Source organism: Carassius gibelio, chromosome B10 (genome assembly GCF_023724105.1).
Source record: "Carassius gibelio isolate Cgi1373 ecotype wild population from Czech Republic chromosome B10, carGib1.2-hapl.c, whole genome shotgun sequence".
NCBI lineage: Eukaryota > Metazoa > Chordata > Actinopteri > Cypriniformes > Cyprinidae > Carassius > Carassius gibelio.
Window position 1 is genome coordinate 22,281,061 of NC_068405.1, and position 15,506 is coordinate 22,296,566.

At 37.1% G+C, this 15,506-nt stretch overlaps 1 protein-coding gene across 3 annotated transcripts in view; it reads left to right on the forward strand.

Annotated features, from left to right (window-relative positions):
* The first annotated feature begins 3,245 nt into the window (after positions 1–3,245).
* Positions 3,246–15,506, forward strand: part of LOC127966707 (zinc finger MIZ domain-containing protein 2-like) — a 41,991-nt gene continuing 29,730 nt past the window's right edge. The window contains exon 1 of one of the 3 annotated variants that reach the window (XM_052567899.1): positions 3,246–3,915. The gene's annotated coding sequence lies outside the window, so the exon portion shown is untranslated. Of the gene's footprint in view, positions 3,916–4,865; positions 5,009–15,506 lie in introns of those variants that run through there. The other 2 variants (XM_052567903.1, XM_052567900.1) reach the window with 2 other exon arrangements.

Consider the following 15,506-nt stretch of genomic DNA (forward strand, 5'->3'; position numbering starts at 1 on the left):
CAAATGGATGACGTGAGTGCTGCCTCTTTCCACGATAACATCGCAGAGGCAAAAGAGCATCAGAACAAATCACAAACATACAAATGCAGGGGCGAGAGAAAGCCAGGAAAGAAAGCAGATGAGAGATCAGGCTGATGAACACCGTCTGTCTCTGTCACCTCATGCCCAGAAGCTGAATTCAAACCTTAACATGACACCGTCTCTGCCAAACGCAGCGCCGCTGACTGCTGCCAGATTGCCATACATCTGTTTCACAGTGAAACTACTGCTGTTCCTTTCTGCTGGATCTGAAGCAGCTTTCAGTCACCAAAACTGACTGTTTAATTCACATTCTTGGTTTGAACGATTCACCGTGCATGTAGAAACAATGTAATGAGATTAATAATGAAATAAATTGACAGAGTGCAGTTGATGTGTAAGTGTACGAAGGGTTGAGAGAAGTTGAGTTCGCCCTTCTCTGACCTCTCTATTGAGAGGTTTGCAGCAGTCTGAACCAATCCTTTCACTGCCTGCTGCTTTTTAGAGGACAGCACACACCACTGCTATTCTTATTCATGATTTAAAAACACTCTTGCTACTTGCCTGTGTGAAAAACATGTCCCTGAACACATCGAGCTTCATTCATGAAACGCTTTCTGTGTAAAGTGTTTAGACATCTAATACAATGAAAAATACATGAAATTTAAAAATCTGCTTTTGTTTCATGAATGAGACCCACATTGATTAAATAATTAATCTGTGATTCAGTAGAAATCTTTTTATAATTATTTGACATAATTAAATTTGAGGTCAGTATGTTTTCTTTTTTAGTGTTCAATTTTAATCACGGCTGCATTAATTTGATTAAAAATACAGTAAAACAGTGATATTGTAAAATATTATTACAATTTAAAATAGCTGTTTTCAAATGTATTTAATTTCTGAATTTTTAATATCAGTCTTCAGTGTCACATGAACCCTCAGAAATCATTCTAATAAATGCTGATTTGCTGCTCAATAAATATTTCATATTATTATCATCAGTGTTTAAAACAGAAAAAAAAAGTAAAAAAAAATAAATCTGAATCCACCAGGTGAGAAATGGCAGTGGCTTGTCAGTGAAATAACACAATGAACACAGGCTGCCTGCCAAACTCTCCATGACTGAACATTTATATAATGCGGCAACAGTGCGCCATTTTGGCTCAAGCATCTCTCACCCTCCCTTAAAATTCCTTTCATTAATATACCAGTATGATCCCACAGAGCCACAATGGTGGCCATGTCTCATGTCATAAGCACAGAGTTTATTTATCATAACTGTAATCTGGACTGGTCTCTATTTTTATAATTAAAAAAGTCAAATAAGTTATTTTTAAATCACAACACAGATTTTATTCTTTATAAAACACTATTCTGTGTGTAAAACATTTTAGTGCTTCTTTATTATTAATGTAATACATTATGTAAGATTTTCTTGACATTAATAAAAATAATGACCCATAATGAAAAAATAAATAAAATAGAACCAGCATTGTTGTTAAAATAAAAATAGTAAACAAAAAAGTCATTAATTGAAATCATGGTGAAACTAAATACATTTTTATTTTAGAAAAAAAAAACTTAAACTTAAAAAAGGGAAGTTTAAGCTGAAGCACTTAAATTAAAACAGAACTGAAATAAAATACATTAAAGCTAAAGAGAAATACTTACAAACTTAACTACACTTTTTAAGGCATTTACTAAAACAAACTTAAATCAAACAAATCTATTAAGAAATGCTATAACAGTATATTTATGTAATAATACTAAAATAACCTCTAGAATTAGTAAAAATAGTAGTTTTAAACATTTAATTTATCCTCTTTTTTAAATTTCTCGAAGTGAAAGGTTACATTGTAGATGTGCCGGTATTCAGTAATGCCATATATCACGGTAATGAATATGCAAGACATTGTTATTGTGGGCACTTCTAAATACCGTGAATAATTATATATTACAAATTATTCTGAATTTGAATGCATTTTAAGAAAACTTTTCCCATCAACTGGTCAAAATGCACAACAGCACTTTATGCTGCGTGATTGAGGCATGTGCACTCTGATGTAAACAAGCATGGATGAGAAGAGCATGGCAGAATGAGTAAGAGATGCTCTGGATGAAAGCAGAATTTATAGCCAGGAGATGAGAGGGTCTGTATACTTAATATTGTAGAAAGCGTAACGGCTAACTTGGATCACGTGTATCTTAAAGAAACACTGAACTATTTTCAAAAATAGACACATTTTCCAACTCCCCTATGGTTAAACAGTTGAGTTTTATCATTTTTGAATAGTTTCAGCCGAACTCCGGGTCTGGTGATAGCACTTTTAGCTTAGCTTAGCATAGATAATTGAATCTGATTAGACCGTTAGCATCTCGCTCAAAAATGACCAAGGAGTCTTTATATTTTTCCTATTTTAAACTTGACTCATATTACACAGCGCCTGAAAATAGTCACAACTCTGCTATTGCTGCAGCTACACAAACTAGCTAGAGACTATTTCCTGGCACGGCGTGATATCACTGTGCCTGCTGAACCCATGGTATGGCAGCAAAGTTCCTTGATTATTACGCCTGAATGCGAGTATAGTTCCTAGCATATCGGCCTAGAAAATCACAACTTTCCATTTTCCGTCAGTCTTATTACACGATGTAACTACAGAAGACTGCACCTGTGTATTTGCTATGATGTTCATCACAGCTCCAAATTATTGAATATTTAGACTTAATAGGTTATTTATTTTCTAACTTTTTTCACATTTGAATCTGGACTACAGCATGCCCTAGATATTGTTTGAAAGTGTTTTGATTCTTAATTTTTTCGGTCACACTTTACATTTGGGCTCAACATTAGTTAACATTAGTTAACATAAACTGCCAATAAAAAATTATTCTGAACATCCATTAATCAATAAACAAAAAGTTGCAGCTGTGTTATTTAATGCGTTAACATGAACTAAGACTTGGATTTTTTTTCAACAAAGATTAATAACTTCTGTAGCAAATGTAGATATTGCTCATATTGAAATTTAACACATTAACTAAGGCTAACTAATGAGGTCTTAATATAAAGTGAGACCTATTGGTGCCCTAAAGTGCCCTTCATTGAAGAATCCCACATATATTTCATCATCATCGAGTGCAGCACAATCGTCAACCAACCCAGCCCAGCCTCTTTCGTTCGATCGACCTCTCGAAGTTCCATTAATCGAGTCTCGGATTCGAGGGGAAGTCAGCTGGGGAGGGCGATGAGGGGTGAGTGACAAAAAGGAGAGAGATAGAAAGAAAGAAAGAAAGAAAGAAAGAAAGAACAAACGAAAGCAAGCAAGCAAGCAAGAAAGAGAAAAAACTGCCTCTCTTTTTTCCGACGGAGCACCTCCATCCCATGATCTCATGAATAAATTATAGCGACTCATTGTGCAATAGAGGGAGGAATGCAGTCGAGCAGACTTGCGCGCACACGTACACACACACACACACACGCACGCGCACGCAGGAGCAGCAGCAGAAGCAAAGCGAGAGCAGTCTCCACTCTTTGGAGTTACACAAAAACATTTCATTAAAACACACAAATGCTGGGAGACGGAAGGCTTAGGGTGTTTCATTCCACAGCATATGGATCATACAGATAGGAATCCGACACGTTCACAAATAATATGATCCAGTTTTAACGGTTTTAACGTTACTCGCGCGGCTTCCGATATCTGAGGTAAACGTAGATATCCAAGAAAAGACAGAAACGGTGGCGTTTTTATCATTTTCAATCTAGCAAGGATCGAAATTGGTCATCATCGTTTGTTTTTGAACATTTCGAGAGGATTTTTCTCACAAGCAAAGCCGAACACGGAATCAAATCCAAGCGAACAGATCAACCTCGGGCAGCCGGAGTGGAAGGTGAGGACGAATCATTAGCGCTCTCTTTATCATCTCTTTCATCTAATTACGTTTTCCTACTCGATTTAGAAGATTTAATTTTGTGTATGAAGGTGTGTAGCGATATTCAGTGTGATCGAAGACTCGTTTTCAATCGTGCTTGGTTATTTGAATGGCCCCGTGCAGTCGTTTCCTGCTTTTCTTTGCGTTTAACTTATTTATTCCAGTTGTCAAATTAGCAATAATTGCTCATACATGTGTGTTAACCTCTAATGATTAAGTATAGGAAGGAAGAAGCCATGCACGCGAGCTTACAGTTTAAATGACTCCTTCTAGAGAATGATTTGGGTGACCAGTCAGGGTTTGATGTCTTTAAAAATGTGCTTGAAAAGACACTATAAATCGACTCAGACAGGGTTTTTGGATTAATTCTGGCTTCTGCATGCTTTCACACTCATGCTTTGTGGTTATTGTCTAAAATATGTGTGAATTTAACAGCTAGACAGTGAATCTCAGTTTGAGCTGGTGCACTCTCAGTTTTTCCTCAGCGCAAAGATGGGTTTAAATGTGGTCAGGGCTGATCTGGGGAGTGCAAAGTGAGGTATTATATAGTACAGCTGTTATTTGATCAAGCTGGATGCTGTTAAGTGAATTTCACAGATAAATGCATTTGAGAACCCAGTGTTGCCTGTCACAGTGATTACTTCATTGTGGCTCTTTGGTTTGTAAAGTTATTTGTTGTTAAAACTTGACTCAAAATTTTATTGCCAGAGATCACAGGATCTGCTTCAGGAGACGTTAATATCATGTTGTGTGTGAAATGCATGCTTGTTTTCCTCTTTTGGGGATCTAAGCTGAAACGGAGTTGCTCCACATACACCGGGCAGCCTGGGAGGGGGGTTTTGCCTGTCGCATCACAATACCTTTTGCATTAGCATCATGATAGAGCGCTCCACCCAGATGCTTTACATATTGGCAGCACACCTACAGGCAGGTTGGTGTAGCGGGAGGCGTTTTAGGCTGGTAACGACACAGCAGGTGAGATGGACAGATGGTGAAGGTTGTGCACAGAACCTCGGCACTACAGACTGTGTGTTTGCGGGTCACAGACCAGGTAGGCGACAAATGCTGTGCCACCCGTCTCGACTCCCTAAGGGTCAAATGATGGCCACAGACATCCCTCTGCTGATTTTCTTTTTTTTAGGCCTTAATTTGCATGCATCATGTCGTTCTAAAACACTATCGGTGATAGATCACTTAATTATGATAAGAGCCCAAACCATCTGCTATTCTGGACATACAGCATCAGCTGTTCTGTTGGTTTTAAAATAAATGATGACATATATACTTATCTTTATGAATATTTAACTCTGAACATTGCATTGTCTTCATATGTGCTCTGTGTCGAGGAAATGTTTACTAAAAGCCCTTCTCGTCACGAGAAGTAAGTCAATAATTGATGGCAGGCCGGCCTCAGCAGTGTCAAGTAAAGCTCCAGTCCTAAAGAGGAGTGTCATGGCTTTGTGTTGCCTCTCTCTGGGAATACAGGCCTAAGCTTAATATTATTAAATGTGCTCAGAGTTTGTTCAGCGCTTCTGTGGTATTATTAGGTAATATTTGCGTACAAGAGCAGCTTCAAAGCTCGATGGTTTTACATTTGACAATGAAGAAAATAAGAGACAAATATTAGTGTTGTACATTTACTGTTTTTTTTTAAATAATTTTTATTCTAGTTTGTGTATTTTACAGTGAATTTTCAATGGTCAGAGATTGCAATTAGTACTTCTTATAAAATATTATACGACTACAAAATAGTAATATTTTCTTTAAAATTTTTTAATAAGTATTAATAATAGTAATTATTATTATTACTAACTAAACATTTTGTATAATCAACAATTTTGGGAATAGAGACATGAATATTAGTACTGCAAATTTACAGTTTTACTGTTAAATAAAAATAATATATTGTTGTATTTGTATTTAAATTACAATAATACTATCTTATTACATTTTAATTTTTATCTATTTTTATCTATTTATTTATTTGTATCTTTTTTTTTTTTATTTAGTAGAATTAGTAATAATACAAATAATAAAACATCGTTATTACTAAATATAAAGTTTTAAAAATATATTATTACTATTTAGTAGTCATTTTATAGTAGTATTGATATGTTATCAATCTATCTATTCATGGCTGTCTTTCAAATATGTTAAACCAATTTAATAAATACATTTGAGTGTAGACTTAAAATAAGATAAATTATAATTTCAAAGTGATATAAAAAGACTGCATAATAAAGCATGCAATGTAGTTGGCGTTATTTAATATACTAGTGTTTATCTTTGCATTATGCATTCTGTCAGTATGCTTTAATAGTGTATAGTATATAGTGTAACATAGCTGCAGTTCTTCATGCCATTTTAACACGTTCCTGTCATATTTCTAAGTTGACAGTCCCGACTCATATCAGTCTTTTCATCTGACTTTAATTTACTTGTTAATGATTAGTAGCTTCCATGCACGTGTCTCAGCTGTAACAGTAAGCCACTCCATAAGCATGCTGTGTCTTTGAAGACAGGAGCTGCATTTTAAAAGAGTCATTGCACCGGGAAACCTATCACTTTATTTTTTAACCTTGGTTTGTGCAAACACGGTGCTTGACCTTGGCTCAGAATGGGAGTGTGAAGACAGCAGTTTTGTTGGGGATGTGTCAACAGAGGCGCTTCTGTACGAACAAAAAGATGAGCAGGTAATTTAATCCAGACCTCACACGATGATGAATAAACGGCTGTCCAGGAAGAGTGATTCCTCCACATCCAGATCACTTCATAGATGTTAGTATATTTATTTTGAGGTTTTAAGTTGAGTTATATTCACAGTGACTTAATAACATACTATTTTTGCAGTATGCTCATTTCTTTATGTGCTATATTTAGGCCTGTCGCAATAATCAATATATTGACTTATCACGCAATATATGTACACGACCTCAATAATTTTGGTGACGCAATATATCGACCATTATATTTACTTATAAATTGATGTCACCGTGTTTTGTACATTTCACTTGCGCCTGTGACTTTTGCAGCTTCTCGTACATAACGTGGTGTAGTCGTGAGGAGCTTGTTCAAGAAGTAAAACATGCTTCTAGAAAAAAGTTTAATCTGCAGATTTGGTCTTGTTTGGGGATCTGTGCCTTTGTGCATACAGACATCTGACTGCTAAGTAGTGATTGGGTTTTTCAACATTAGTGTGCTGTGCACCCTTTATTTACAGAGAAAAGAAGCTCCGGGAAAAATCTCCATACAAGTTTGTTGTGCATTTTTCTTTTTTCTACTCGTTACTTTGAACTTTTTGTTTAAAAAAACACAGTTTATTTACTATTAAGGTTTTTAAGGTATCTAGTATTTGGATACTTATTTTCCACGATCTGAATATTCTCAAAAAAAGTTTGAAAAGTTTGTTGACATTTGGAAGTGCATTTTGTGCTGTTACATTATGATTTTATATCAGTGGCATAAAATGGTCTTTAAAATGACAATAATATCGATTAACACAGTTATTTCTGGGGCAATATATTGCACAACAATATATTATATATATATATATATATATATATATATATATATATATTATATATATATATATATATATATATATATATATATATATATATATAAACAATGTTTATTATTATTAATTATGTATTAGTACATAAAATAGGCTAATCAGAAACATTTTGGCTGAAGTGTGCCCTACAAACAAACAAAAAATCAGTTTTTCCCGCTTAAACCATGAACTCATTGACACTTGCCGAGTTGAACATACTTTGTGGTGTGGTTAAGTGTTCATACTTCACTACATAGCTTTATACTGTGTTAAAATGTAAGCAGCATGCATTGGACAGTAGCTTACATGTCATTTATAGCCTTAGCAATTCAGTCAGATCTTCAAACTAGACAAGAATCGTGCTAACATTCAAGGTGATTGGTAAGGCTGAACTTAGTTTAGTTCTTGTGAAGTGAGAGTAATGCTCCAGATCGCAGCAATAAAAGCACACTCAGACAGATTCATGGCCATGCCCTCTTGTTTCTGTCTGCCTCACTGTTTCAGTACTCTTGGGGAGTTTCTTTTTATATCCGCGGAGTGAGCAACGCACACAGTGTTGAAATCAACGTCCCTGCCGCACCTATGGATCTAGCCAAGCTATATTTGGTGTGCTGAAGTATGGCTTCAAAAAACCCTTCCGTTATGTTGATTTCCTTTCTTGAGTTCTGTTCTGCGGTCATCAATTGCGGCGGATTAAATGTCTGAGTGGTCCAGGAGCCCCTATGAAGCATAGACCCCCACGGTCTGCCTGGGGAGAGATGTGGTTAAAGGGTTTAATGGGATCACATGATAGCGGAATAAAAGGGGCTGCTTTGTGATTAAACATTAAGATGTTGAGGTATAGATCAATGCAATCGATGTTCGAGCCGCTCCGTGGCTGTTTTCCCTCCCTTGTGATGTCAATGGCTAACCGCTAAGACGCAGATGAATAAAGGCTCTCTGTAGTGCAGAAAAAAAATGCAGAAAAATACATCATGTGCGCTAACTAAATCTAAAACGAGTTTTCATATAGCGAACATGTGGAATGTGGTGGAGACGTGCGTCAGGGAGGAGATCTTGCATTATCGCCACTCAGACATTGCTCGAGCGGCATGTTAACAGGCGGGTGGCAGCATTACAAAACAGCCTGAAGATCATCGGATAGGCCTGGCTGTAATCCGCCTGCTGTTTTGCCCCTGCAGCCAGTGCATTATAGGACAGGCGCAGAGAGACTAGTAACCTCTTATTGAATAGCTGTGTGCATGCGAGCACAGCTTTATTACCCACACACACCTCTGCTGGATCAAAGCCACAGGGCAGAGGTCATAAACCTAGATCAATCTGCTTTGGTTTTTTTGCTTCCCCCTCTCAACCGCACACATTCTCCCGACAGACAAATTAGACGTTTCGCCTCGTTGAGGAAAGCTCTGGAAATTGTTGAAGTCAGATTGCAGGCTGCTGGCTCAAAAGTGTTGAGACTTGTGGCCATCCTCGGATGATTAGCATTCCCAAGCGGCCATCTGATAACGGCGGCACTGAGATCCAGACCGCATCACCGGTGGCTTTGTTTGGGCCCTATAAACATTTTTCCTAAATTCTGTTTTATTTAGTCTTTTTTTCCAAATGTCTGGATTCCTTTTTTTCTGTTTGATTTTTTTCTGTACTCGGTTTAAACAGTAAAATTTTAAGTTGTCAAAAAACATATTTAATTAAATTAATTTTTAAGTTTATTGCTAATCAAAATGTATGGCTATTTCATAAAAAAAAAAAAAGTTTATTATATGTAATCGGTTAAATCTATAAAACCTCAACAATTTAATTCTTAAATTTGTACAATAATAGGGACAATTGAAATAAGTAAAATAAATAAATCATTTTCAAATTTATTTATTTCAGAAATTCATGGTTGTCGGTATCAATTATTCTGGATTTACAATTTAATTATTTTATATATATATATATATATATATATATATATATATATATATATATATATATAAACCTCTTTACTGATGAGATGCACATAAAATCGCATTTGATTTTTTTTTTTTTTTCACAGCCCTGCATTAACAATTCAATTAATCTTTCAAAATGGTATCAAACAGAAATGTAACACTTTTATTTTTTGGCAACCAGAGTGCTGCACAACAGAGGTTAACTATTAAAACATGGAAGAAAAATGTGAAACAATTTCCTCAAGTTTACTGGATAACATGATTCCGTCCGTGTTTTTTGCATCACAGAAATCAAAGGACCCCACTTCGTACCTTGCCAATGGCGAAAGGTGGCGAGCGTTTCTCCTTCAAAGGCCTTGTCGAAAAACGGTAGCACATCTAACGGGATTAAAGGAGGCGAGATGATTCCAGAGCCCATCATTTCAAAGACCTGGGCACGAGTAGTAAATTCCACTTCCAGAGGTGTACATGGGGTTTTAATAGATGTTGGAGATGGACGAGTGCTCCGGTGGAGTTGGGGGTGGACGTGGAGCACTCTGGGATGGGGGCAGGTAACTCTTTCAGAGCAGCTGCCGTTTGCTCTGCAAATTGAAGTTCTTCACTCCCCCCGTATGTTTGGATACGCAGGAATAGCTTTGATCTTTTTGGGATTGCGGGGCTCTTTTTTCTTTTTTGACCACTCACGCAAATTGCTCCTGTAGGGACTGTGGCCCGAGGACTGTTTATTCGGCTGTAACCTCAGAGAAAGGTAAAGACACTTTGTCTCGGATATCAATGTGCAAGGGTCGCAGGGGTCACCCTGGAGTACCTTTCCACCAGCTGCTAGGAATCCTGGGAATGTCGGTTATAGGGGTGCTCGTGTAGACAACAAGCAGCTAATGGTTTCTCTCTCAGTTTTTTGGCCAATCACGTGATTCAAGTACAATTAAGTGTCTGTGGTCATCCACTCGTCCATATGCTACGCCCCGCAGATTGTGTGAAGACTTCTGTGAAACGTAATAATGTTGGATATTAGAGATTGTAATATTCTTGGACGATTTGCAATTTTGCAAGTGTGACCAGCCATGACCGATTTCTGCTGATACCGGTTTTCTTTATAAAAACTATAATTGACAGCATATACAAAAAAAAAATATATATTTTTATGCAAAATCTTTTTTTAAATAGTAATAATAATAATATTTACATAATAAAAATGCATTAAAAACTACAATTTCACTAATCTGGACAGAGTTACAGATGTTCTGTCACTTAAACAATTAAGATATAATTTACTGAAAAGTAGTTGCTGTATATAACAATACAGATGTCATTTCACACTAAGTTTCACCCACATTTTTGCCCTAACCTTTTTTCTTCCCTATATGTTTTTTATTTATTGCGTCAGTTAGAATAATAAGAGACTGTAGAGCTGTTACCATTCAAATGAAATCAGTATCAACAAACTCCATCTTTCCACTGCAGGAAACACAGAAGCTTTATCTGAAGTGGCATTAGATGCTTTTACACAGACTTTTTGACACAGCTGAGGTGCAGAAAAAGCATTTACACAGCAAAATTTTGAATGCAAAAATAATTTTATAAGATTAATGTTTGAAATATTTTTTAAACATAAAAATAAAAAAGTTGGGAAAATGCAATGATAGATTTAATATTAGACCAAACCGGCAAATGTTTTAATGAGTGAGTCATTAGTCCTTTATTTAACACATTCATTAAAACAGCTGATTTATTCAGGAATGAGGCAAGTGACTGATATCTTTATGAATGAGTTACTGAATCATTGACTCACTTGATTCATTCAGTAACAAAACTGTGTGGCTCAGACCCACAAAACAGTTCTGCTGTGGCTTCAAACTATTTTCATCAGCGAAATTGAGCAAAAACAGTCAGTATTGTGTCTAAAATGTAAGTCGCTTCATTTTAACTTTTGTTTTTTGAACTACTATTGTATGAATTCACATCGCAATTGGTATTGAAACATTTTGGTCATGCAATGTTGCATACCTAAGTCATATAGGCCTATTATAAATGTCTTATTTTTAACTACAGCAGTATGCATCTATAAGGTTCTGTGAGTTCTGTTGCGCTTATTTGTTTAGTTTTCTACAGAAGTCTCAGACTCACTCAGGCTGCGCAAGCCTCATGATGCACGACATAAATACATTATCAGCCGCTGTAAGTGTGACGTCAAAACACACCGGCTCGGAATCAGCAGACTGACCACGTGGAAAAACGGCTAATTCCGGTCCCTGGCTGGTTGATCGTTGCATTTTGGATATTAATGCACCACGAGAGTTCCTTCATACGTGTGCATTTTTTGTGAAATATTATGAAAATATTTTCACGAATCTTCTGGTTTTAATACAAGTTAAGCTCAATTTTGGCATTAATGCTGATTACCCTCCAAATATTTTACTTTTCCAAATAAATTACTTGTTCAACACACACACACACACACACAGTAAAAATATTCATTTAGCGCACACATTTTATTAAAGCACTTAAACTTGTATTATTAATGTTATTCAGTGTAATATTTAGATTTAGATTTTATTTTTAGATTTTCAGCTTTGTTTTTTTTTGTTTTCATATTTCTGTTCCGTGCATTATTATTAGAATTATTATTATTATGTAATATTTCAATTTAGATTTAATTTATTTTTTATAACAGTTTTATTAATATTAGTACTTGAGCTTCTTTCATTTTAGGTAGTTGCTGAAGAAAAATGTCTTAAATTTAACACAAAAATATGTTTTTATAGTTTTAGTTACCAGTAACAAGAGTTATTTCATTGCAGTGGGTTTCAAAGTTGTAAATTTGAGTGTAACATAGTAAGCTTTAGTAATTCATGTTAACATGCATTTTGTGGTTTTATTATAGACATGTAGTATTATAACATTTATGGATTGGCCTCATTCACTACAATTAAGTGCCTTTTTTTTGGGAAAGAATAGGAGGGACAAGTGGAATTTACATTTGTGTTAATCAGCATTATGCCACAAATACTCTAGACTCAACTTAACTTGCATTGAACACTTTTATTTATTCTAGTCAACTAGAGAAGGTGTGAGGCGTCGATTTCCGCCTCTTATTTTTAGTTGACTGTGGTGACAGCTGGTACAGATAAGGAGGATTAGATGCTGTGTTCGATGTCTTGTTATACAAGCTCTCAAATACACTACTGTATTGGCGTTTGGCCACCTGAGAAAAGGCTTAGAAACACTATGGAAGTTCAAACACCAGGCAGCAGAGTCTCTTTCTCTCGAACTTCTTTTATCCTTCCTTCAGACACAGACGGCCCTCACAAAAAGAAACATATTTGTATTGACAGCTCTGAATGTTTCTAATCTCGTGCTTGTCTGCCAGAGGGACACCGAGTGAGTATCTTCCTTCTGATAAAGTCTCTCCGTCAAGGGAGCTTTCTGACCTCTCAGTGCAATCTGAAAGGCTTTTTTTCGGACAGTGTAAGCCAATGGGGTCCAATTTTGTTTTTATTATATGAACAACACATAACTTTAAAATATCTTCATTCATGTTCAGCAGAATACATATCTTACAGTTTCGGAGCGACATTTCGGAGTGATCTGTTGGGCAACATTGGTTCTGTGGCTTAGTGGTTTAGCGCATGCATTCAAATCCATTGAGCTGTGATGTTACATTTATGCATTCATGTACATTTACCATCCTTTTTGAACTAGCTTAAAACTAGCAAGATGACTGAAAGTAATAGTAGAATGAAATCTGTGGATCAGTAAAATAACACGCGGTGTATAAAACACAAGCTGTCGTTTTTAAAATGAGCCGTCTGTAACTGATAACAACAGAATGACGACAAGGGTATGCGTCGCTCGGGCTCATGCAGGAAAACCGGACGTGTTGTCAAAATGAATCTTTCCTGCGGTCTCATCTGCAATTTCAGCCGCTGTCTAATCTTCCCATCAGCCCTCACCGGGCTCTGACGCAGGTCCTTTGCAGCTTTGGCCTGCCACAAGGCAACTCCCCAAACAGGCTTGTTTCTATCTAATCTGCACACCAGAGAGAAGCGCTCTGTGTCATCATTTACACCCTCCATATGGCGCAGCTCCCCATGTGAGGACGGAAAGGCCCAATTCATCATTATAAGGACAACAAGAGAGCAAGGGGGGTTGGTAAAGACCCTAGCTCAAGAATATCGTTGGCCATATAACACAATTTGATGAGATTATTCATGGGGACTCTGTTTGCTGACTTGTTGTAAAATAGACATGCAGTGAGAACTATAAACAATACAATTATATATAATGAAATATATCATCGAATAAAATGTTAACATCTCTAACTGGGTTTAAAAGCTAATAATCAATCGTGGCGTTGTGTGGAGTGAGAATCTATTTTTGACACCAAGGCTTCTTATTTGGTTCAGTTGATCATTTGCTTAGTAGTGTGCCACAGCTTTTGAGTCTGATTTGAATTACAGGCAAATCGATCTGCGACAACATGAAATTGTGCTTTTGGTCGAACCGTGTGTGCACAAATCGCTCCTTTTCTGCAGTAATGAGCCGTTCCTCCACAGGCTGTGACGGCGGCAGTGGTGTTGTCTGGTAAGTGTGGAGTGGACACACCAAGCAAGGTCACTAGGGTTAATGGTTTCTCTGTTCTCAGTGACAGGGACACCGTGGGCTCTGATAGATGCCTCATTAGCCCCGCGTCTCTATCCTGCCTTCTGTGAGTGAACAAAGCCAACGGTGAAGTAAAAGAGGCTGAATGTTGAGAAGAGAAAATTGTTGTGCAACCGACTGGCGACTCGTTTACAGCAACAGACTGTGTCTTCATGCTTTCGCTTAATAATTTACTGATTGGCATCGGCTGAAATGGCATGTTTGTTCTTGCTTCTTGTTAGGGAAGGTTATCGTTTCCCCATGCACCCTTGCCAAGACTTTGTTATATCTATAATTGATATGCGGCTCAAGTCATGGGTTCTTCGTAGAGTTTCCTCCAGCCACTTTTTCTTAGAAAGCACCTCTAAAAGGAAACAGAATGGTCATTAAAAATGTTTTTAACTTTCTCACCCAGATGGACAAGCAAGATGCAAGCTCTTCAGCAGCTCCACCCAGGAAAGGAACCTGTCTTAACATGCTTATTCAAGTGCTTTCTTAAATATCGCTAACTAGATTTGACACACTAATGCTTTTAACACTCTGTATTTTCTGGGTGAGAACAAAGGTTACTGGCACTCAGGGCCCATGTTGCCCTTAGTGCTGGCTGGCAGGATGACAAGGTGAGAGCAGACGCAGTTACTCCTGCAGGCTGTTGGACCAGAACGGCTAAGCCAGCATCACCTCTCCGTCTGCTCGTCACAGACAAAACAAACAAGGTGTCGGGTTTGGCTGACCCTTAACCCCCTGTCTTCAGCACAAGCTGACTACTGTACACTCGGTCCTGCAGTGTCATACCTTAAACTTTTGACAGTCTGCTGGCTCGCGAGTGTGCCGGAGCCGGTCACAGATCTGGGCCGAATGAAATCAGTAAAGAGGTCAGGATCAGGAGAGCTGCTTGCTGTGAAAGCCAGATTTTTTTTCCCACCTCTCTATTATGATTGCTCTCATTGCCAGTGTTTTTTTTTGTAACATTTTAAAGAGAGAAAAAAGGTTTAAGCATTTTTTGTTTTTGTTTACACAATCCAAAAATAGAATTTAATTTTAGGAATTATTAACATTTTAGCCCCTTTCACACTGGACGTCGAACCGGGCAAATTGCCGGAACATTTCCGGGTCGCCTTCTGTGTGAAAGCAAACACGTCCCGGGATTGATTCCGAGACTGATCCCAGGTCGGGGACCTAGTAACATTGCCGGATTCAGGCCTTTAAGAAGTTATAGCAATATAAACGATAAACCAAAATGAACAAAATGTTTTGCACAACATTACGGCGGTATGATGATGACTTTTAACAGCACATATTTTACTACATATTTAAACTGAGCAGTGTGGGTTTTTTTTTTTGTATTTAACTGATATTGACAATATTTTATTTTTATAACGAACAGACTGCAATGTCAATGCAACTGTGTGCGAGCATGC